Source organism: Micromys minutus (genome assembly GCF_963924665.1).
Source record: "Micromys minutus genome assembly, chromosome: 13".
Lineage (NCBI taxonomy): Eukaryota > Metazoa > Chordata > Mammalia > Rodentia > Muridae > Micromys > Micromys minutus.
In genome coordinates this window covers 22,975,289-22,999,019 of record NC_137982.1, presented here as the reverse complement: position 1 = coordinate 22,999,019, position 23,731 = coordinate 22,975,289, and the positions used below count along the sequence as shown (strand labels likewise).

Sequence of the window (23,731 nt, the reverse complement as noted above, 5' to 3'; positions counted from 1 at the left end):
GGTTGCTCTTAATGTTTCTTCATTGGTAGCATGCAGAACACCTTCCTTTATTCTACTGAAGATGCTAGAATGTAGGGGTAAAGGTTTTCTGTACTTTCTTCATGTTCAGTGAATTTTGTAGTTGTTTTCTATAGCTGTGTGGCCTTGCTGTCAGTTTGTAGTGAGTAAATTACAGTCTTTTTTTTTTTTTTTTTTTTTTTTTTTGGCAGTCTGAAGCCTTTATTCAGTGGGTCTCTGTGTCTAGAAGAAGGTGTTGGGCCTCTTGGTGGTGAAGCGTGGCTTGTGCTGGCGCCGCAACACGCGGCGGGGCGATGGGAATTTAATCTTGGAGTCGTGGAAGTGCTTGACAGCGGGCCGGCAGCACTTGCCAGCTGCAATCTCTTCCACCTTCATGGTCTGGATGGAGTGCGCGCGGGCACGGTGACGGGCACCCATGTCCCGGTAGCATTGCGTGACTGCGCCAGCGGTGGTCAGGTCCTGGTACTCTCGGTACATGTTGTGCGTGCCACTGCGGGAGTCATAGCGCAGCCAGATGCCGAAGTTCTTCACACGCAGGGGTGACTTCTCGAACACCTGCCCACAGTACACAATCTCCCCGGATGACTTCTTCATCTTCTTTAGTTGCGACACAAAGTACCAGAAGCGGGACTTGGCCACCACATGGTTAGGTGCAAAAGATCCGCATCCGGTACAGTGGCGGTGTGTGGCATTTTGGGGTTGGCAAGCAGCACCCCACCACCTGGTACTCCCGAAGCGTGCCCGACGCCTTCATGGCACTGCGTGCTCGTTCACCGCCACTCACAAAAGGTAAATTACAGTCTTAACAGCAGCCAAGTTGTTCGGGGGGGGGGGGGGTTTATGGGACCACTTTACCTAGCATCTTGATCAGATGTAACACAATCTTAGTGTTGGAGGCTTCATTTGGTAACAAGATGATCAACTGGATTCTGCTTCCCCAATTATTTGGTGATTTTATTTAGATTACCTTCATCTAGGTATATATTTTAGGAAGCTGCTACTCTACTAATTTTTCATACTATACTTCAACTAGCTTTTATTAGTATTTCTATTAATGAATCCAAATTTTATCTGTCATCCCCATCCCTCCTCCTCGTCACCATGTGATGCTCCATTTTAGTCCTCCCCATTTATCAAAAAGTATCAGTTGTTTTTCATATTTTTAATGAAATCTATTTGACACTGTCTCCACCTAGTTCCTTGCTCTATACCAAACCTCAGTGGTTTCATGGTTTGTAGTTTGGTTATCATTGACTTAGTAGCTAATATCATTATATAAGTGAATACATTTCATACTTACTTTTCTGGGTCTGAGATGCTACATTCAGGATACTTTTCTAGTTCTATCCATTTAACTGTAAAGTTTATCATATCTTTTCTTGAGCACCAAGTAATATTCAATTGTTTAAGTGTACCATTTTGTTTTAATCCTTTTTCTGTTGAGGTTGTTTTAAAGTTCTGGCTTTTATAAATGGAGCAGGATTAAACATGGTCGTACAAGAATCCCTGTGAAAACAAAACAAAGAACTACAAGATTAGAACTCTTACAAGAAAGAATCCAATATTACCAAATGGTCAGTTTGTCAGAAAGGTATAAGAATTTGAAATGTGTATGCAACTAATTAGAAAATTTCCATATTTTGAAAACAAACCTAATAAAATGAAGGCAATGAAAAGAGCAAATAGTTATGTCAACTAAGTTATTTCTTAGTACTTATTGGGATGAGATAACAGTCTTAGCTCATGCTCTATGAACTACTATAATCAACCACACTACCATGAGATTGACAGAACACCAACCCTCTCATAACGTCGATGAAACATTAAGTAAAATCCACATGTATACTTAGACAACAAGATACAACATATGTCAAAGGATTGAAAGCACATAGAGCTATACTTTGGCCAGAAAGAATTTTGAAATCAGAAATAGTGAATGACATGGAATTTCCAAATATTTTCACTTCAGGAAAATAAATATTAAAATATCCTCTAGATTAAAGGTAAAAATTATACAAGCAATTAAGATATTAGAAATATTTTATTACAAGGATAATTAAAGCACAACAAAATGATTTGAGTCATGCTATTATTGCTCAACCATTCAGTCTAGATATTTACTTCTGCACATGTTCTCACAGAAGAAATTCCTGGGGTCTGCCTTATTTCTTTAGGCTTGGCCCTACGTTTCTTTATCTCCTTAGACATATCACTGGCCGAATAAATATTCTTCAAGCAGAAATGTATGAAGTAGAACTGGGGATACAAACCTGGCTCTTTATAGACGTTGATCCAACTGATAGATTTATTGCATACTTGAATATCTCCTTCCCCCCAAAAATGAAACACAAACAAGTCATCTAAAAAATAAAAGGAGCAGTTACCACAGATTCTTCAATATTTAAAACTGAATCTAGAAGGAAGAGAAACTGAACAGTTTAATAGTTATTATAGAACTAAATGTGTAGTTTACTAGTATAAAGATAAGCTCAGAATTAGCTTCAATCACCAACTCTATAGAAGAGTTGAGGTATATTTCATCTGCAGCAGTAAACTCTTGTCAGAAAATGAAACATACAGAAGCACTTCCCCCTTATTCTGTGAGGGAGATGTTATGATGCCAAAAATCTAACAAAATTACAGAGAGAGAATAAAATTTAAGCTAAGTATCTCTCATGATAGCAAATGAAAAAAATAGCTAATAAACCATGAGCAAATTAATTCAGCAAATACATAAATTGATGTCTCTATATTTTGCTAAAACTCTTATAAATACAAATTGGTAGTTTATGGTAATAAATCAGAAATGTCATTTAATTAAATTCTTAGTTTCATAACATTAGGTAATGAGAAAATGAAGAAAATATTCTGAATTAGATAAAAATTTTCTATTGATTTGTAGTTTTCTAATGAAACAATTTATTATGTTTTTCAGAGATGAATAAAAATAATAACATATAATTTACTCTTTGTTTCTAACTTTGATTTAGAAGGCCTAACACATAATTCAAGAAAGTGTAAATTAAAAGCATATGAATTATAAAGAAAAAAACTCTTATGTTATTTGGTGATATGATCGTGCAAAATCGAAGATCCAGAAGAATGTCTTAAAAGAAAACTATTACTAATTACTAAATATTGTATAATTAAAATAAAATATTAATGTTAAAAGTATTCTATCTTATATGCTATCAGTAAGCTATTAGAAAATTAAACTTAAATGTCTACAATATAATATAAAATCATCAAATATTTGGTAACAATATTAGTGAAGGATGTTGAGTCAGTAACTCTAAACTAATAAATTTTATTTACGGATGAACTAAATGGAAGTACATATAGACACAAGTCATGTCTCTGTATCCATAGACAATATTGAAATGACATAATTGTTTTAGTTTTTAAAATAAATTCTCTAATATTTCTCCCTGGAAAACGTTTTTTCTAAGTTTATTTAGAAATGCACAAAATGTAGATCACATAAAATGACATCTGAAAGTGGAAATGCAGTAGCAGGTTACACAGTATTCATTTTCTCAGTTTATTCTACTTAGCTTCATGTCAGAAACAAAAACATATTGGCTGTCAGGGTTAAAACGTAAAGTCTAAATACGAGCCAGTGGAATGTTTATTGGCTATTGATTAAAATATTAGTTACAAGGCTATCTTCTTAGCTCTTGAGTTATTAATGATTTAAGGTCTAGGTTTACTCCTCTCTTAAAGGGTGTTGTACATTTTTATTTTTCTAAGAAGGACTGAGGCTAGCCTTTTGGCAATTTTTGGTAGTTAAAAATCATTATGTTTAATTTTTACACACCAAAAAAATTTGACTATTTTCATGTTTCATTTTGTTCTACATATACTTTATGATCTTGGTCAATATTAAGATTTCAATGCATACTATCAAACCTTTAAAAATTAAGTACTGACAAAAATATATTCATATATCTTTATGCTAAAATTCTTTTAATTATCTGTACCTGTATCTCTGCTTTTTTAAAATAAAGTTGTAAATAAATAAATAAATACATATAAAAAGATATCAGTTACATGTCATGAATATAAACTTTTGATATATATATCATATGTTTAATATATATGATAGAATATATCAATAGAATATTATATATATATATATATATATATATATATATATATGATAGAAGACTCACAACAAAGACCGCCAAATAGTGACAGAAAAGAGGCAAAAGTGAATAAGTAAACATTACACTTGATCAATAATTTCAGCCAAACAGAGCCATGCTTTCCCAATCAGTTCAAGAAAATGGGCTTTACACCATTACTCATCACAGAAATGCAAATTTAAGCCATAGGATACCCTCTAAAATGACTAAAATTAAAATGACTGACATCACCAAATGCTTGTGGAGATTCAGGACAAACAGAAACCTAATACATGGCTGCTTACAGTGTCACATGCTACAGTTACTTTTGAGAGCCATTTGACACCTTTAAATGGGTTAAACTTGCATCTACCCTATGGCCTAGGGATTCCAATGTTACCCAAAAATACTTGTATAAAAATGTTCATCATGACTTGATCATAACAGCCTCAAACTGGAAACAAGACAAGTGTCTTTTTGAGAGGAGAATGGATCAATAACGTGTATTTATAATTATTCCATGGAGTGCTAGTACTTAACAAGTAAAACACAAGCTACTTATATACACACCAGACATAAACATCGTTATTATTTGAATACATACTTTGTAATTTAGTTTATGTAATATCAGACAGCAACAGATGACATTGTCTACTAATTGATATTGAAAGATTGTTGCATCTATACATTATACATACAAATTAAAACATGGTATGCTTCATAAATATGAACATATATTCCATGTCTATCTGAATAAGTGTGTGTGTGTGTGTGTGTGTGTGGTATTTGTGTGTGTGTGTGTGTGTATGGAGTGTGTGTGTTTGTGTGTGTGTGTGTGTGTGTGTGTGTGTAGCAGGAATGTTCTTCCTCGAGTGAGGTTGAGGACTTAAATAAAAGGTATGTTCTATTGATATATAAATGCTAACTCAACATAGTTATACCACTGAATACAATTGTCACAATTTATTGACTCAAAAATTGAAATCTAGGCATTTACTTAGAACTCATCTGAGCTGAATGGTCCTGCTGGCATATATTTTTAATCCCAACCCTCTGGAGGCAGGGCGAAGCTCTGTTTTAGTTTTCATTCTCCAGGGCAGCCTGTTCTAGCTTGGTTAAGATTCTGTCCTCATGCTGAATATGCTCACTTTGACTTTGATGCTCTTACTTTGTAGAATAGTGGACTGTTTTGTTTGTTCTTTGTTTGTTTGTTGTTTTGTTAAAGTGACCTAAGAATCTACTTTGGGTGCCATCTTTGTATTAGGAAATCCCATTGGCCATCTGCACATGCTGTTCTGTTTAATCCTAGGCAATGGTGGAGCACGCCATTGGCAGATGCCATGAGCCTGTTATTTCAGCACTAAATTTCCCATCTCCTTTTGTTTCTGAGTTTCTGCAATGGTTTCTATAGCCAGGTTTACACAGCAGTTGCCACAGCCTCCCAAAGATCCCAGTAGTTGCTCATTTTTCCATATGTTTCTGTGTTGCTATTAATTATTAAATTTATTAATGTTTGGGAGCCAAGAAGTAATTGGTTAACGTGCTAAATGCCTTCAGTAAGTTCACACACTGATCAACCTCATGGCTGTTCTCAGCTTCCTGGGTGGGGACAGTTCTTTGCCCTTTTCTTTTGTGACAGTTTTCTTCTGTGAGCATTTATTCCACCTGCTTTTTATTTGGAAATTGATTAAAATTCCTGGCCAAATTTGAGTCCCTTATGGTTTTCCACTGCTGTAATGAAACTTGCAGTTAAGGAAATAGGCCTGCCTCCTGTCACTCGAGTGATTCAGGCAGGAGTTTAGAGACAAACACATTTGCTGTATTTGCCACCTTAATCCAATTTCCCAAGTCACTTTTAATTAGCAGCTCCCTTGCTGCTTTAATGCTGACACACCTGGTAACTCTCATTATCACATTAATGTGGCCCTGTCTGGTGGTCTAGGGACTTGGCAGTCAGTGGCCTGGAGTCTTCTTATTTGCAAGGTAGAAATTTCACAAGTTCATGAGAGTAGACTGAAATTTAAAGAGTAGAGGCAGAAACTGCTTTCTATGGCACAAGCGGTTTTGAGGAAGGAGAAAATTATTATAACATGCTTGTGTTGGCAAGAAGTGGAATTTGATGTGTTAAGAGTTCTTCCGCTGGGGTCAACTGCATAGACAAGCAATCCCAAACTGAGAATGTGGGGAAAGACATTCTCAGCTTTGCCTCAAATCTTTTTAAGTACCTGGCCCCCAACTATTTATCATTTTAATGTTGACCTAGCACTTTGGGAAGCTGTGTTTATAAATGAAGGAAGTGTTTGTGCTCCAGAGTCAAGCGCTATTTGCTGATGCTACTGTGCCTTCAGTTTGATTTTCTGATAAAAGCAGACGGAAAGGTTTTCTTTTGCTGTTTGCTTCCACATAGAAAATCAATACTGCCAAAACCAAAGACCAGACTATTGCCACTCCCCCTCACAGCTGTTATTAGGAGCAGTCCACAACTTTCCCAAGAATGGCAGCCAGCAGCATCCGGCACAGAGTCCACAGTAGCCTTGCTTCTTTCTACTTTTTACCCCACGGAAAAAGGCACTTTCATTTATAACACCTATAGCTGGTGTTTCATGCAATTTACAGGCTCATGAAAAATACAGATTTGTGATGTACTTTTCCAGAAACTGAAGGAAGCACAGAAGAACTAGATAACTAGCAGTCAGCTTGAGAAGAAGATAGAGAGGCTGGGGAGATGGTTCAGGAGTTCGGGGCACTGGGGATTCCCAGCATCCACATGGAGGCTCACAAACAGCCTGTAGATCCAGGCCCAGAAGATCTGACAGAGTCCTCAGGCAACCATATGCACCTATACAAAAATTAAAATTAACTATTTCAAAAATACAGAAGATATTTTATAAAAATTAAGGTTTCTACAGTATCATTTGAAGGAGAACTATAATTTGCTTGTTGGTCATCTGATATTAAGTCAGTCATTTGAATCAAATGGAATTTGGAAACTTAGAATTTCCAAAAAGTAATTTAATCAATCAGACTTTACTGATTATATATATATGTATATGTATATATATGTATATATATAAAATTCTACAACCTAGAGTCATACCTTTTTTGTCTAGATACACTGTTACGATTTTGTGCCTGAGATTAGTTGTAACTTAATATTCTACATTTAAAATGCATTTGAATAGGTTAAAACACATCTCAGATAACTACTTTAGTCTAGATAGTTTTTATTTCCTTTTGTTTGTTTGTTTTTCTTCTTTTCCCCATGTTGTGAATCAAGATCTTTTTCACTTATGACTGTTCCCTGACTCTGTAATACAGAGGATATGGGTTCCTTCCGTCATCAGCACTAGCAGCCTTTCCATGCAAGAGAATGACTGATCTTCCCTTAGGAATATGTAAGTGTTTGGACTTCCTACTGATCTCTACAGACCTCTGAGAAGTGATGTATACTTTGAATATTCTTTCGGTCTGTTAAGGACTAAACTGAAATTGTTTTTAGGATCACTTCAATTTATATCACTACCAATGTGATTGTGTACATGGCTGAATTGTGTTTCTTATTTATAAAATCTTGCCATATCTTTCTTCTCACTTTATGACATATCAGTATCTTTTATCTGTTGAGGGTAATTTATATGTAACATAGGCAAGCTAAAATATGTTCACTTGATGTAAGCATTGCCCCGTTTTCTTAAAATGTTCTAACTTTAAATACTATTAAGGTTTGATTTATAATTTTAAGAAATACACATTTTTTCATTTTTTGTACAATTAGAAATATGAAGTATTTTATCCACTGTTAGTTCCTTTTAAATTTACATAGCATTTAAAAATTGTTAAATTTAACATTTATTCTTTTTAAAAAGTTTTTATTGATTCTTTGCGAGTTTCACATCCTGGACCCCGAAACTAGTCATTGTCCTGTCACTTCCTATCCTCCCTCAGCCCTTGCAGGGCACCCCCAAAAGAAAAGAAAACACAAAAGTAAAAGAAAAAAAAAGTAAAAGAAAAAAAAAAGCACAATAAACATCTCATTATGGAAGCTGTAGAACATCAGTATGTTTATCCCATAGCATACCCTTTGCCCACACATCATTATTGCAAATATTCATCGCAGTAAGTCGGTGGTCTGGTTCGAGGCCTCTGGATTCTGCTAAACTATCAATACTGGGTCCTCACCGGGACTACTGTCAGACGTTCTATTGTTGCCCAGTGTTATGGTGACCCTGCAGCTTTGGATCTGCATGACCAGTGATTTCACAGGTTTTAGCCATTTGGAGATGAGGTAGATATCAGAATGGACCGGTTCAAAGTCCTGGATCTGGTCCTGGCTGGCAACTGATGTTGGACCACTTGCTTTCTCACACTTACATCTCCAGAGCAAGTTCTTCATCAGTGCTCTGAGTAGTTCACCCAGCGCTTCAGCAGGCAAGGGGCAGAGCCAACGCTTCAGCGTCCATGCCTTCGGGAAATGCATGCGGCCCATACCCCCACCATCAGCCACCAGGGGCAGCTTTGTTGTACTGACTGGCGAGGAGCAGGGCCCAGTATCCTGAATGCTGCCAGTAAGCCTGGTCTTTCACTCCCATGACCCCGGGGCCAAGTTCTCCTGACTGCAGGAAGGTGAGGGATGAGGGGGTGGGTATTTCTCCCTTGCTCTTGCCACGTCATGGCAGAGGAGTTGTGGGGGGGGGGGGGCAGCTCTCACACTCATATTCTTAGGGCCGGTTCACCCTTACCCCCTGCTACCAGATTCAGTTTTACTGTGACACCCAGGGACATAGACAGACCGCTGTAGCTGCATGGCCTCGGACCCCCAGACCTGGCCCTCAGTGGCAGCACAGGATGGGATGCCAGCAAGGCCTCAGTTGGCCTAGTTACAACAGGCCATTGCTTTCCACCCTCGAGTCTGTAGTTCAACTCTTCTTCATGATGCTCAAACACATTTTTTTTTTTTAAATTTGGCTCTTACTTGTCCACATATATTTACACACCACAGTGGCTCCTGCTTCAGGCAGGCCAAGCAATAGGCAAGCCTCTCTCTGGGCTTCCTCTGTCCTCCTGTACCTCATGGTATGGAGGCTGGCGAGCCACTGGGTGCTCTTGCTCACAAGTGCTCCATGGCATGGTGGCTGGCAGGGCTCTGGATGACTTCTCCCCGCATTTTTTAAAAAAAAAATCTTAGAAAGAAAATAATGCAGCTGTTCAGTAGTGGAGCATGCCTTTAATCTAAACTCACGGGAGGCAGGGGCAGCAGATCTGAAGTCCAGGGTCTGTAGACTGAGTTCTAGGGCAGCCGAGGCCACACAAGAAACCCTGGTCCCACTGTCACCGGTGATACTTTTCTCCATGGTCTCTCAGCAGCATCAGCCATAAGCTTAAACACCTCGGTAGCGTAGCAGAAGTCAGTCCCTGCAGTAACTTCCACGGTGGATGAGAGACCCGTGCCGCTGCCAAAGCTAAGAGCCACGGCCATCTATCCTGTCTTTCACCTACTCACAGCTGCCGGGATACCCTGAGGATATTTTATTTTCCTGTCTTGGTTGCACAGCATATCACATAGGATGACCTGGCAGTTTCCTGATGGCAATCGTAGTTGTCATCCTCGTCCAGCCATCCTGGGCATCCCATGGTTGGATTAGCGCAACCACAGAAGACTTTCTTGGTGCCAACTGGCTCTTCAGTGTTTGCACAGAAATGCAGCTTTGCCATTTTACTTCTTAGGGATAGATCTGGATGTCAGAAACCTAATCAATTCTAATGCCCGCTGTGGGGTGTAGCTCTCCACTTACAGCCAGTACTGTAGCTATTTTGCCTCCCCCAACATATCCAAAATTTATTATTTTTATGACACTGATATGGTGCCCACCAGCCTTAGCTTCATGTGCTTTTTGTAGAATAAAGAGCTTAAAACACAATCACATAATTTCTCTTTTCTTCTTTATTCAGAGAATGCCCATAATACTTCCTTTGGTATTTAGCATTGTCTTTAATATAATTTAAACGTATTTTATATTAAGTGATCAGTAAGTGGTGGTGCTTGATTATCAACAGGAAGTTTTTGGTGATGAAATAGGACTCTTTTTTCTTACTAGTTTCTAGCCCCAGAACTGAATAATGTCCAATGATAGTCCACCCAGGATCAATGTTACCTTAGGACTCCTGAAGTTCTGTTATTTGATATGAAGTTATGAGAGCAAGTCCAGCCCCAGGTTGAAAGGGTAGCATCAGATGACTGGGGGGTCTAGGGCTGAGTTCCTTCATGGGCAGACTATTCACCCTACATTTGGACACCATCCACCCTGCATTTCAAGCACACAACATTCCAGTTGTGCCCAGAGATCTGTCATCAGACACAGGTCAGATTACAGCTTCAACTTCTCTAAATATAGGTTTACTGTGAGTGGCAAGATCCTGGTAAATGGCACTTTCTGCCACCCTCTAGCCAGATGACTCATGGTTCTGCTCTAACCTAGAAAATGTTTAATTACACCAGGGGATTTTCATTGAGCAAAAGCCTTGTTGACAGATGAGCCGCCACCCTGACAACTTAGATTGTTATTCTGCTGTCTGGAGATCGCACAGTGTTTACTTTTGTAACGCTGACCATGTGAAGGGAATTTCAACTGGATTCCAGGCAGCCAGCTACTGTTAGCTGGGAAGACAGTTGAAAGTTCAGATTTATGCACAGCAGTAACTGCATTTCCTCATGGAAGCCTAATAAGCTCTTGATGTTCAATAGATTAGCTACTTTTATGTCACAATCAGAAGTTTAAAAAAAGCTTATCTTAAAATTATATATTTGTTCATGTAACAAAATCATATGAAAACATTGCTTTGATATGAACCTAACCTAAAAAATTATACATGGCCACAGAACTTGAATTACATAGACATTAAATATATGAAGGACACACTTTCTTTTGAATAATATGTGTTTTCCAACCTCTACATTTAGGTCTCTGGTGTCTTGTTCAAAAGGGCATCCTGTTGCTGGAGATTACTTTGAATCTTTCCAATTTAGCCTCTGATACAGGTGTTTGGTGTAAAGTGATCTTTTTTTGGCTTGAGTGATTGTCTATATCCTTATTTTCCATACAGGGCATCCGGCATAGGCTAGGCTGAAAACTGATTCCACTGAGAGGGATTGTATTTCTTCTTTGCAGGATTCCAAATAGCCAGGGCACCTTTCTGCCCTTAGATGGAGAGCACAGAAGGTATCTTTATCTGATAGCTTTATGGTTGATGAAGCCAATACATCAATGTTCTCTCCCTCTTATGTCCTCACTTACAGAAACATGTTAGAGAGCAAGTTCAAAATTCATGCCAATCTTTCATTTAGAAATATGTTTGTCCTTAAATTCTGTTTTGGGTGTTATTTCCAGTCACATCCTCACTTTGTGTCCCAGAGGTCCTGAGGAGTTACTTTCTCTAAGCTTTAGAAACCAGTCTATGGGAGAAAATGTCCCAAATTTTAGACTTTCTTTGACTCTTGTCAATATGCACTGACCTGGCAGACTTTGCATTTCTGTTTGGTTGATGATGTCTTAGTGGGTGGTGGTTACTTGGCCCTGTGTCTTGTTACAGCATGTATTTAAGTTCTTGACCCACTACATTGTCTTAGTATCATATTTTTTAGTGTATCCAACAAATGTTTTATGTTTGAGGGTCTTTGGCTAACAGTTCCAAAGAAATAACTTATTTCTGTGGCTAAACTTTTTGTTAACCTCTTGTAGCTTGGAGAGGTGTTGTCGCTTTGTTATAGGATAGACTCACTCTAACTCCTTTTATGTATTTAGGTGTATTTTAGGAAGCTTCTAAAGTATGTAGTTTCCATATGACCTTTTAACTAAGAAATAAAGGGAGATAAATATCATCAATCTCTAAAAGCATTGTAAGCCTTAGGGCCAGTATTTACCCAATTGGCCATGCTGTGATATACTTGACTAAGAAATGTTCTTTTATTTATTATTTAGACTAAAGACATTTACAAGTCCCTGAGAAGACTTTGCTTGCCCAAATACTGTAGACTATTTTATGTTGGAGTCTTTCATGATATAGCTGGTTTCTTTCAACTGGACAGAGCTCAGAAGTCCAGTGACTCTCCTACTTAACTTCAAGCCTTAACATTTCCTAAGAACTACTAATGCCCCACCCAGCCATTGTGTATGGCTGCCTTATAAACAGATCTAGGCTAGGAAGTACCCTGAAGCTATAGCAGCTCTGCTATTTATGCTGAATTACTTCTCAAAGGAGGCAATGCTATACACTGCTGGACCTTTTCATTTTCCTCTGTCATAGTTGCTCATTGACTGTTAGCAAGGGGATGTAGGAAAATGATCACACCATTGTGAGAAAATGTTTTAGATCAGTAAAGAACTTGTTGGTTCTACTCTGTGTTTCATCTTATTTTTTCCGTACTGTTAAGTTTATCAATGTATTGTTCACGTCTCCTATCGCTAAATTAACTTACATAGTAAATCAGCAAAACTCCCCTTTTTTCATGAGCCTGCTTTGTGCTCACCTATTAAGTACAGATTCTAAGAGAGTGGAAGCTCTTAACCTATGATATTTAAATTACAGTATACTTTTTAATTGCTTGTTTTGAACTTTTGTTTTATTTATGAAAACAATATATGCATTTTTGGGCAGGCAGAGAGGAGACACTCAAGATCTAAGAATATAGATATATAATTTGGGCTGGATTTTTTTTTGTGTAGCTTGAAAGTTTACATCTCACTGAAGGTGATGGTCTTCAGTTTTTGTTTTTCTCCTTTTTTATTGTTTTCAAAATCTTGGAAAATACTCTATAATACTAAATGGATGCATCTAGAGAATATCATCCTGAGTGAGGTAACCCAGTCACAAAAGAACAGACATAATATGCAGTCACTGATATTTAGATACTAACCCCAGAAAGCTTTGGACTCCCCAGAAACAACTCACAGACTATATGAAGTTCAAGAAAAGCAAAGGACCCCCCCCAAAAGAAAGATCTTTATGCTTAGTCTTTACACACCAAGAAAACTTTGACTATTTCCAGGTTACATCTTGTTTTACATGTACTTTATACTCATTGTAACTGGTGATGCATACTATCAAATTTTTAACAAAATCAAGTACTGAGATAAATGTATTCATATACTTGTATGCAAACATGCTTTTAAAATCTGTTCATTTATCTCTTTTTTAAAAAATAAAGTTCAGTTAAAAAAATAAAGTCCTATCCAATATAAAAAAATAATTCCGAATGATATCCAACTATACTCATGGATAAATCCAAGTCCAATTTTTATCAGTGAGGCTTTTTTGGTGGGAGCAGATGCAGACACCCATAGCCAAAATATTATGCAGATAGAGAGAGAGAGAGAGAGAGAGAGAGAGAGAGAGCACAAATTTGAAGATCTCCTTAGAGTCTCTCCCCTTGGGAACTGTCTAGAAGGGAACCATCTCGAAGAAGGGGAGAAGAATTTTAGGATCCAGAGTGGTTTAGGATACCAAAAACCACACCCCACAGAATCACCTAAACAAGAGTCATAGAGACTAATTTGGAAATTATGGACCCAGCATAGGTCCATGTTAGGTCCTCTGCATATACGTTATGGTTGTTAACTTGGTGTTTTTGTGGAACTCCTAACAGTGAGAGTTTTGTTTGTTTGTTTTTTTTTTCCTAATGGGTTACTTTGCCCAGTCCTGATATAAGGGTTTGTACCTAGTTTTTGTATCTTGCTATGCTGTGTTAAGTTTATATCCTTCAGAGGACTACTCTTTTCTCAAGGGGAATGGAGGAGGGAGTTCTGGGAATGTTGGGGGAAATAGGATATGTAGGGGGAAGGGAAACCACTATCAGGATTTACTGAATGAGAGAAAAGTAAATAAATAAATCCCACAAACTGTAATTGTTGCCATCCCTTACCCATTCAATTGTCTGTTGTTTTCAAGGATCATGGTGGTAGTGATGCTGAGAATGGAATTCATTCAAATACCTTTGTCTTGCAGAGTTTTGGTTGACAAAAATCTTACATTATAAACCTCCAGAGCATTTTCTCTATAACTGTATAGATATAACACCATTCCTGCAGGACAGACATTTGATCTAATAACTGAGTGAGGAAATCTTCCTATGACATGGACACTGGACATTGGGTCCCTTTTTGCTTACTGTAGAGACAGAGACTCCCCCCCACCCCCGGCTACTCTCTTCTCCTGTGTTAGGGGAAAACATGCCACATTTAGATCTGTTAGTTAACAGCAAAGATGATTTTACACATTAAAGCTTTTTTATCAAAATTGTTTTAATTTTTACATTACTAAATGCTTCTGCTACATATCATAATTTAAAAGATTCCTTTCAGTAGTACTGTGTATTAAATAGGTTAAAAAAATGCCCTCTACTTTCCATGAGTATATTAAGTGTTTTTGGACTACCTGTTTAGAAAGAAATTTAAAAATAGCTTTTACTTATTTACTTATATGTATATATATATATATATATATATATATATATATATATATATATATATTTTATATATTAAACACTTATATAGGATGCATTTTTATGTATTGTTAGATTTGGTCTTCTTAGTTATTAGTTTGAGTATTTTTATTAGATGTGTTCATAAAGTATTGAATAATTAAATTTCTATGTGGAAAGTTTGTCATATGTCTCTGTATCCCAAATACTGATTTCATACATAAATGTGATAACTTTTAGTTGATTAGAATATTTCATTAGAAAGAACATATCTCTTCTTGACCTTGTCAAATAATTAAAGTATTAATTTCCTTCCTTGGACTCAGGCTAGAGAATAGTCAATAAATTATGTGGCTTAGAAGAACTTTTATTACTTTCTGGCATACAAACATTGTAATTTCTTTATAACTTTCATGGCCTTTTAGACCTATGAATTTCACCTCTGAGGTTAAGGCAAAAGGTTCTGTTGGTATGTTAACGCAATATTACTACATTAGACAACGGTTTGATCAACTATGACCCAGAAGCTAAATGTAGCCTATTTGGGGTGTGGGAAAAATTGGCTTTTACACTTTTTAATACTTAAGTTCTTGCAAAAATGTTATAAAATGTTTTACTGTCTAGTAATATGACATTCCTGGTAAAAAATCACATTCTCTCAGTACATATCTAGATGTACTTTTATGGAGCTTTGACATATTAAATTATTTTAGATTCACTGTGTAGTCTGTAAATCTCTATTTCTTATAGGAAATATTTTCTACTTTCTTTTAAGCATTCATTATTTACATAAGCAGTAACCTAACTGAAAAATGTAACCCTTGGGCTCCTGGAATTAACAATCTTGTAAGTTTTCTTCCTCTAGTTTTGTACTTTCCTAGTATAAAAATAAAAAAAGTAAAATGTTCCAACACTACTTGAATGTTTCTGGTGTCACACAGTAAAGTCCTAGTTTGACTTCTGTTGCTGTGATTAAAGCTCCTGCTGAAACAACATAGTACCAAAAGAGTTCATTTCTGCTTATAGGTGCTCTACTTACGGCGGACAAGGCAGCAACTGAAGCAGAAAAGGAGGAGAGCTGCTTTCTGGCTGGCTCTCCCTGGCTTTCTCAACCTGCTTTCTCATGGAACTTGGAACTGACTGCCTAGGAGTGGCATCACCCAAGGTGGGCGTCCCACACCAACTATTACTTAGGAAACATCTCACAGATATTTCCATAGACCAATCTAATGGAGAAAACTTTACAATTCCTTCTTTCCAAGTGACTTTGTGTCAAGTTGACCAAAACTAACCAGCAAGGCATTAAAAGATTTACACTTGCACTATGGTTTTTCCTGAATCAACTTTTTATTTCATAAAAGAAAGACTCCTGTGAAGACTGCTTTATCTGGCCAGTGAACACATTTCATATCCGGCCTGTTTCATAATCGATTTCCTCGTAAGATTCCTGCCTTTACTCTATTGTCTTATGCTTGATGTTCTTGGGGAATCTCAGCTGACAATAACAAAATGTTCCTGATAATTTTTATGAGACTGTCTCAGGGCTGATGTTTCTTGTTTTGCATTGGGTTATACAGCTTTGTTCTTAAGGAGGGGTGAATTATTGTACTATTCTTTTCTTATCCATACTGAGAGAATGATCCCATTTGATACCATGTACAATAGATTGATGAGCTGGCCAGTGAAATGTTCTCTCATTTCTTCTTTAAAATTCTCCTAAATTCAAGGAGTTTAGGTGGGAAATATTCTCTAATTATCATATTTGACTGTACTGAGTCATTGAGTTGCCAATCGACATGATGAATCATCAATTTCACTTCCTTGCTCATAATGATCTGACATGTGTGTGTGAGTGTGTGTGTGTGTGTGTGTGTGTGTGTGTGTGTGTGTGTGTGTTTGTGTGTGTGTGTTAACACATACACTGCCTTTCCTCATTGTCTGATTCTTCCAACTGTTGGATTTCCAGTAGGAACTCTTTAACACAGATAAATCTAACTTTGGTTATTTTGCTTTTATCCTTTGGCTTTAAGAAATGGCACAGCAACACTTTAATGGAATCCTCCCTTGTTTTAGTATTCTCTCTGATAATACAAAGGCCTATGGGGAAACTCGAATACACATGTTTTCTCCTCATTGTAAGTTTTCCAACTTGAACAAAATTTTCTAGACAGCCAACTCAGTCATGATTGCCTGACTTACTGCCTACAGCAAAGACAATGCACCAGTCACCACAGTTTGTTTACTGTTTTCTCTTCTGTACACAATTTTTTATGGATTACACTATATTTTTTAGTCTATCAGCTGTTTAGGAATATCTTAACAACTCTTTACATACTTCCAATATTTATGATATTAAATATTAGGGGTTTTCTCCCCATCAGCCAGTTTGCCAACTCTTCAGACATCAGCTGCTTTTTCTTGAGTTCCATTTTGATACTCATTACTTAGAGTAATTACAGACCCCTTAGGTATAGAAGCTTCACAGGCATCAAGTCTAAGACCAAATAAAAGTTATTTAACTCGTACGAATCAGAGTTTTTTTACAAACTCTAATTGCAGTTTGATAATTTGCTTCAGTGTCTCCCAAATGCAGGGGAATGTTTACTTAACTTACTGGCTAATTATGAAAGATATGAAAAAGGGCAAAAATCAGAGAAACTAAACAGATATGCAGAAGAAGTTCTGTGGAAATTCTAAGCAGAGGAATTTTCACTTTTTTTGTCTTTGTGGGATTACAATGTGTCACTCTCAAAGCCAATTAGAAATGCTCCAATCCTTAATTCCCAGCATTAAAAGTTCTTAGAGATTTCATCAGGAAGACATGTTTGATTATATGGCTAGACATGGATGATCAGGGCATTTCCTAGTTTTCCTTTTGCAAGGTGAAGCAAGCTTTATTGGTTTCAGATGGTGAGTCATGCATTGTTCACACCATACGATGCTCTTCAGCACCTAACTCTCCCAGATATCAGAAACTTTAGTGTCAGGAGGTCAAGAGTAAGATCAAGGCTACATGGTTTTAACAGATTGTAAATCAATCTTAGAATTACACGGAATGTTTGGAACCCCATGATATCAATGGAGGCAGATAAAAAATGTATTTCTTATTTTGTCATAGATAGAGCATGGGATAATTTCCTCATCTTTGTACTCAAAATGAGACCAGCAAGTATGGGAACAGGTGTTTCAATTATGGCTGCACCTAGAAAGCTTGATTCTTGATGGACAATTGCACATAATATCTTTATTTGCTTTTTTCCCTTCTCTTGCAATCTAGTTCTCAGCAGGAAATTTACAGAGCTGCCAAGTTGTGATCATCTAATTGACTCAGAAAGAATCTGAATGAGTTTCTAAATATCCAACTGAAATCAATTGTGACTCTCTTTATTTTAGGCCTCAGGCAGATTGAAATTGAGACAATAAATTGAAGCACCTCATTCTGAAGAAATGAGGGTTGGCAGCTTTTAGCAAGTATCATATATATACAGTCCCACACTCCAGTATCCCTGCACACACATGCATATATAATAGATATACTCACACACAACTTTTGCATTCAGCAAAAATACATGACTGGTTATATGTTTGTTATCCTAAAACTTTAGCATCTTAAAACATTCAACTTTGTAAGGTGCATGATTTCCAGAATAGAAAAATATTTTGTTTAATAAAAATTGATACTGAGGATGGTTGAGTGATAGTATAGAGCTATAACTTATATATAGCTTAACTATATAATGGGTTTTCTTAAATTCCAGGAATATCAAGTCTCAGATTATCTTCCTTCCCTCCCTCCTTCCTTCCTTCCTTCCTTCCTTCCTTCCTTCCTTCCTTCCTTCCTTCCCCTCCTTCCTTCCTTCCCTCCTTCCTTTCTTCTATCTTTCTTTTGTTCTGTTTTTTTTTTCCATTTTCTCAAGGTAAACCTTTCCCTGAGGTGCATCTTTATGTATACATTTTAGGTTCACATGTTTTCATTAAATTTCAATTTGTGTGCAAGAGACACAAGAAACATTTCAAACAGTATTGTTATAGCTTGAGAACCCCATCTGCCATTTTAATCTCTTCTGCTAAGAGCTTAAAGAAGAAATGATTGTGAGACTAGATGAAAGAGCTGTGTGGAATGCTATACCTTAGCATTACAGATCTGAAGTGTCTAAACCCTCAGAAATGGGGACTGAGGCTCAGTGTCCTTTGTGGTATGTTTTCATGGAAGAGATCATTAGAAATGGACAAGTAGATAGATAAACTCAGGATGCTGTAGTTGTATGTGTACCCATTAAGAAGATTAACACAATGGGTAGTAAAGGAATTTGTTCAGTACTAAGGGTCCTCCTGAGTTGCCACTATTGAGAGTTGAAACCAGAGTCATTGTGGTTGTTTGTGATGATTTTAAGTGCATCTAAATCTAAGATTATTCTTTTAGTTATAAGAAATTTAGTAGTATGTCATTGTGTAGCTTGGGGTTCTTGTGGTATACTTAACAGTGGGAGCAGGCTGTCTCTGAGTTCTCTGTCTGCTTTTGGAATTCTTTATGTCCTACTGAGTTACCTCATCCATCCTTAATATGAAAGAATGTGTCTAGTCTTGTTGCAACTTTGATATGACATGTTTGTTGATATCCCTGAAAGGCCTGCAATTTTCAGAAAGAAAACAGAGCAGGAGTAGACCTGGTGTCTGTGTTGAGGGGAAAGGAGATGGGAGAAGGACTAGGAGGGAAAGAGGAAGGAGAAACTGTGGCTGGAATATAATATAATTAATTAAGAAGTAGCAATAAGTATTAATAACAAATAACAAACATTAACACTATACTGCCTTATTTTAAGAGTAGGAAGATATTCTTAATATTCTCTCTGCTGTCATAAAAGCAAAATAATGTACTAAGGAAATATCTACAAGCCCATACTAGTTTTAATGGTTAAATAAAATTAACATACAAGTATTTGAAGAGGTGTTCATAATCTTATGTGAGCCAGACCCCATGAGAAAATAATATTATGAAAAGGATAGGGTGGAAGATAGAGGAACCTTAAATCCTGACAGTGTCAGGTTCAAAGTTTTGCTTATCCATTATCTATGACTGTAAAAAGAACTCTGACTATCTAAGCATCTTTTTCAGAGATGCAGATGAATGATTATTGTTTCTGGTACAATGAATTACCATGAATAAGAAGTAGAATTTACACAAACTAGCTCTGTTTTATGGCTGTTGTGCCCTCGGAAAGTTAAGGAGCTGGTTCATTTAGAAGGTTCACAGGACAGTCTACTCAATGTTTGTCCCTTTGCTTATGATAATAACTACCATTTGTGTCATTCACTTGCTTGGAAATGTATCTCTGCAATCTTCAGCCCTGTCTTCAAATAGCATTTATCCTATGTCTATCCAGATTTCCCTCTTTGTGACCAAACTAGTCATACTGGATTAATTCCAAATCTAATTACCTATTCTTAACTTGATTATATTACTAAGAAATTGATTTACAAATAAGTTCACACTTACAGATAGAAAGTGAGTGTGAAAATTTCAAACTTGGGGAGGACATAATTTAACCATAGTAGCAGATACTAATCAAATGCTTTATTTAATTTTACTGTATGGATTGAATAATTTAATAATGCAGAGATTATTGAAAGTTGACTTGTGTCATACATATTCGGTCTCCTAATGTAGAGCATACATGGTAGTTGTATAACGGAGTCAAACATCGGGGTTAAGCTTTTGGCCTGTCTGATTCATTGCAAGCACTGCCCCCTACTCTGCTTGTTTCCTTGGAAATTATTAATATCACCAATGTGAGTTATGTGAGCTCGACACTGCTTCTTCTGTGTGGATGTGCTAAACTCTGCATAGCTCCATACTGTCCGTGAACTTTCTCTCTGTTCTGACTGTTCCAAGTTCTGCTTGGAAGTGGCATCGAGCTGGTATGAACTGGAAATCTGAATGACTGTATGAACACAGAGACAGATGGCAGGATCCCCATTGGAATGTGTGGCCAGCACACGGCTGCTATTTGTTTTCGCTCTTGAGTAGTCAGCAGACACACTGTGACTGCAGTGAAGCTGCAGTGCCACTCACTTCCAAGGCGTCCGAGGAGGCGGGGCCACGCATGGTGGGGTTACCTGGACAGGGAGAGTCCAAAACACAGGAAATGAAGAATTTCCATTTTGGGGAAACAGGATGTAGGAGGTTAACACTCCTTCTGAGTAGTCATTCTAATTTTCATAAGACACTTAAAAGTAAAACTTATTTCTACAACTTAATTTTGCCTTGTTTAACATAATTTCTCCTTTTTCCTTTATTATTATTATTATTATCATCATCATCATTATTGTTATTTAATTTGACAATCACCTTAAGATTAATGCTTAAGTTTCTGTGCATTGCTTGGCATAAAGTATATAGGTGGATCTGGGAAATCTTTTTTTTTCCTAATTTTTAAAAATTTGTTAAAATTTATTTTATTTATTTACATTCCAAACAGTACTTTGGAAAGCTGGTATTTGGATATGGCATGCCTATTACATACATGAACTCATAGCAGCTGTGCTTACTCACCTCAGGCTTCCATGGAGTAAAGAGTTAAAGGGGCACTGAGGAGCTAGTAGCATTTGTAGCTGCTAGGACAGATAGAGCTTTTTTTCTTTCCAGAGGGATGGGATGTACATCACCAGGCTATCCATGTCCATATGGATGTTTCTATGCACATGTGCATATGGGCAGTACTGTTTAGACTTTGTTTTGTAAAGACATGAAAATGGTAGAGATACCGCTGATGTCTGAGGGAGCAGAAGAGTTGGCAAGGAGAGATGGATATGAAAGAGATACATTGTGAATATCTATCGAATAATTTATAATACTTGTATGAAAGTTTTAAAAAGAAAAATTATAAATTCTAAGTTGATATACAAAAATTGTATTCCTGTTGTTTTGTACAGAGGTATGTAAAATAGTGTTCATTTTTAAAAATTACACCTCAACATTGATTTCCTAAGGATAAAAGAGGAACAGCTTTAAGTTGGTATAAATGTTTACTACCTATTTATGCCTAAATATTTCCGGATACACATGATCAAATACGGGCATAAATAAATATATATTTATGTAATATTCAGGTATGCATAAACATAAAAATATATAAATGGTTATTTTATACTGAAATCATTCAAACACACACATATGTAATTACAAGTATTTTTAATTTTATCACAGATAAACAATGGATATGTTAGATATAAGGTTTCCTTGACTATTTCATCACTTTTAATAATAACAACTTCCATAAATGTATTTCATGACTTCTAGACTCAGAATTTTGATTGTTATCTGGTGGAAGTATACTCTATGTTATTGAAAAAGAGCCTTGTACATTAGAGATTCTCAGGGGGGTGGTCATCAGCTTTTCATCCTGGTGGCCAAAATAGCCATTCAGCTTAACAATGGAATTAATGCACAGCTAAGTAGTAATAGCAAAAAACTGAGGGTTGATTTGTTAATTAAAGGGCTTTACTAAACATGATTTTATTTTGGTTTCAAATTAATTTGTATTTTGAATCTAGGTTCCAATAACACATAAGCAATGAGCTCAAGTATTAACTTCAAGTATGATTGGAAGTTTACTCCTTTATCTTCTTTCTTCACTTCAAGTCTTCCTCTGAAAAATTTTATGTTAGAGTAGACAGTTAGGTTCCAAAGAAAATGATTAAATACTTTATTTCATGGCTTATGACAGTTTCATAAATAAACAGTTCTTTTGTTTTTGTATGTTTAATTAAATTAGATCAGTGCAACCTGTCAACCCATTTAACATTTTAATTTTAAGATAAGAAAGCAGTTTGAAGTCTTCACAAGCAGCTGTGCAGACATGGAAGTGGGCTTGAATTGACTGAAAGAAGCCAGATTTACTGGCAGGTCTATGAGAGTCTGGGAACACTTGGAAGAGGGCTCTTACATCTTGATCATAGAGGAGGCAGTCTAATTAGCAACATGTTGAACTCATTCCAATGGGTTGCTGTAATACATCATTAATGGCTTTAATACATATGCACACATGCTTTTTAAATTGTAATGGATGATGGGATTCATTCCGTAACATGTTGTCCTTGGGAACAATTTAATTTTGGAGCATTTCTCTATTATGTACTATACCTAACAAAAGAACAGTGACACGTTTGTAAATGTTTTCTCCTGTCCTGTCTTGAATTGTCCTAGTTACTATGCTCTCCTTTAACTTGGCCTTGAGGCACATTTAAAAATGGATGTGAAATGTGTATGAATGGGAAGCCTAATGGAGGATCTATATTATGAGCTTAGTATGGTTGGGTTCACACTCAGGTGCAATTGTTCCATAAATAAGAAAACAAAATGAAAACCTATGTGTGACTGAGTGATAATTGGTACTTTTTTTGGGGGGGGATAAAGGAGGACTGAGTAAAAGTATGCTTAAGAGCAGCTGGGTGTGGCTTAAGCTTCTGCTTGGGCATCTGTGGCACTGTCACTGCATATCATTGTGTATCTCTATGTGAAGACAGTGAGTTCATCCAAGTTTGTTCTGAGTCCTCTTCCTGGCTTTGGGTGGTATATATGGCACATTGTTTTAACCAAATTTTGGAAATGCCAAATGTGTCTGTTGGAATGAATATGTTCTGAGTAATTAATTGTTTCTTTTTATATTCAGGTTATATTTGTGGTGAGCGGAAGTCTCTTGGTCAACCATATTATTCACTTTATAGTTAGACCAGCAAATGGTCAGTGTTGTGTCACCTCTGTGGAATTGTCATCGATGGACCAAAGCTGATAGAACGTGTGATAGTTGACTTATGAATCAATTTGACCCAGATACAAGCTGCTCATATTTTTTTTTAATGAGCAGTATTGTGCATATGTATGTGATAGTGTTTTTGATTACAACAACTTTGAGACAGGAGATTAGATAAATCATATTACTTCCCTAATAACTTCATCAAATAAATTGATGACAATATAGGTCAAAAAATAGGACCTTCAAGAGGTAGAGAGAAGTTCTGATTCTTAGAGCCTTGGTCTGGAACATCAGATTCTTCCTGTCTTTAGACTCAAATTGAAAGTAAGTTGGTTCTTATGTCTTGAATCTGCTAACAA

General features: G+C 36.6%; 1 pseudogene across 1 annotated transcript; it reads right to left on the bottom strand.

Annotated features, from left to right (window-relative positions):
• Positions 1-240: 240 nt before the first annotated feature.
• Positions 241-772, bottom strand: LOC308428893 (large ribosomal subunit protein eL20-like; annotated as a pseudogene). The gene has a single exon. The product of its transcript is annotated as a large ribosomal subunit protein eL20-like (transcript).
• Positions 773-23,731: the final 22,959 nt, after the last annotated feature.